General features: G+C 41.7%; 1 non-coding gene across 1 annotated transcript; it reads left to right on the top strand.

The window, feature by feature from the left end:
- The first annotated feature begins 1,381 nt into the window (after positions 1-1,381).
- On the top strand, positions 1,382-1,488 carry LOC145007676 (small nucleolar RNA R71). Its single transcript, XR_013663049.1, has one exon. It is a non-coding gene; the product is annotated as a small nucleolar RNA R71 (small nucleolar RNA).
- Positions 1,489-2,175: the final 687 nt, after the last annotated feature.

Genomic DNA, 2,175 nt, shown 5'->3' with positions numbered 1-2,175 from the left:
AATATCCTCCACGATGCCTTGGGGCTGTGTCACTGAACGGTTCGCCATGTGAATAGTCATTCTTGTAGCCTTCATCTTCTAAATTTCTAACTTCTGATAAAATGAATATGACATCAAATTAATGCTAGCCCCAGAATCGGCTAAAGCATTAACCTTGATTTTGTTACCAAATTCACACAAAAGAGTGAGGCATCCAGGATCCCCCATTTTCTTAGGTATCTCTCCCAACACAGCTTTTGAGCTTTGCTCACTTAGAATCACCTTAGAATATTTCTTTAATTGGTTATGGGTGTCTATCAAGGCTTGCAGTAATTTTTGATACTCGGGAATTTTGGACAAGGACTTGATAAAGGGGGTATTAATCGGGATTCCTTTCACGTGCTTAACAAACTCTAGATGCTCTCTTTCCAGTGGACTAAGGTCAGCTCGGGAAGGAAAAGGCAAAGGCGGCTAATGAACCGAGCCGGCTATAAAAATTTTCTGTTCATGATGGGCCCACGTCGTGAACTTATATGGTTCACGTCGTGAATTCTGAAATTCAACACCATCTTGATTTTCGAGCTTGGGCTTCTTCAACTTTGGATTGGGATGCTGTTGTTCATCTTCTAAAGCTTCTAAGAACTTAGAGATGGCCTTTTCTTTAGTATCTATGGCCATTACATGAGATTGGGCCTTCGTTTCCGGATTTTTCGGGGACAACTTCTCATGAACCAGAGTGGCTAGTTGACCAAGTTGTACTTCAAGGTTATTGATGGAGGCTTGCTGATTCTTTATTAAAGTTTGATGTTCATTAATAGCAGAATCAGTAGCATCGTGTCTCTTTTCTGAGGCTTCCATAAACTTCATCAACATGGTCTCTAGATCGGGTTTCTTCTCGGATGGTGGCTGCTCCTTTTGATAGAAGCCTCGACTTGTCTGCCTATACTTCTCTTCTTTTTGCTTCTTATACTCTTCATATGGCAGCCACTCCTTCTTTGATTTCCGCTAGTCTTCATCAAACTTATCCCCACTCGAGTAGCACACTTGAGCTTTTCTGTTCCCAAACTCATCTAAATTGCAGTCCTTGGTCAAGTGCGGACCACTACACCTCTCGCAACCCACTCTTATGGCATGAATTGAGTGGTCCATTTGTGTCAACCTCTGGTCCATATTATTTAGCATATCCATCATGACTGCTATTTCTTCAGTTTGGGCTCCTCCACCGCCTTTAATTCCATCTTGCCTAGGGTTGTGGTATTCACGAGAGGGCTTCGCAAATTCTTCAATTAATTCCTTGACTTCGCCCGGATTTTTCTTTGTAAGTGGTCCTTGAGAATCAAGGAGTTGTCTTGTCATCACGTTTACCCCATCATAAAATATTGATACCTCCTATTGAATGTTAAGGTCATGTTGAGGACAATTTCTTAACAACCCTTTGTAACGGTCCCAAGCTTCGTAAAGTGTCTCTCCCGGTTTTTGCTCAAAATTAGCTATTGCCTTTTTGAGTTTAGCAATCTTGGATGGTGGACAGTATTGATCTAAAAACTGCTAACGCATTTGAGCCCAAGTAGTTACGGTACCCGGGTAAAAGTGCTTTTAACCAATCCTTTGCAGCTCCTTTAAAGGTAACGGGGAGCATCCTTAGCAAAATGATGTCTCTGTTAATATTTGGGACATTGAAGTAATCGGCTATGTCATTTACTTCATCTAAGTGTTTGAATGCATCCTTGTGATCCTTTCCATAGAATGGGATATCCTTTAGTGAGGAAAGGATATGTCCCTTCAGCTCGAATGTGGCAGTGGCAGGGATAGCAGGTTGTACTAAGCATGGACCAACATCATCTCGAATTCTCTTTCTGTAAGCTCCCATGGACATTTCATCATTATTTTCCATCTCGTGCCTTGGCTCGTTCTCGAGTTCGCTCGTATGTTTTTCGAATTCGAGCTCGGTATCGTACTCGGATTCGGTTTGAACGGGTATTTGATCCAAGTGTTCAAGCTTGCTTTTATTCTTCGAGGATGAACTTGACTCCCCAGTCTTCTTCCCTGAATTCTTTGAAAACACTAATTTGAATTCTTGTAAGGGCATCTTCTTCTTGTTAATTGCAGTCTCGGGATCTTCAAGTGGTGGCACCAAATGTGTGTTTGAGCCTCTGGTCATGAACTCCTGCAGATAATAAATAAAGACAATGTAAC

This window comes from Lactuca saligna, chromosome 7 (genome assembly GCF_052625555.1).
Source record: "Lactuca saligna cultivar CGN05327 chromosome 7, ASM5262555v1, whole genome shotgun sequence".
In the NCBI taxonomy this organism is placed as follows: Eukaryota; Viridiplantae; Streptophyta; class Magnoliopsida; order Asterales; family Asteraceae; genus Lactuca; species Lactuca saligna.
This window is presented reverse-complemented; position numbering and strand designations above follow the sequence as displayed.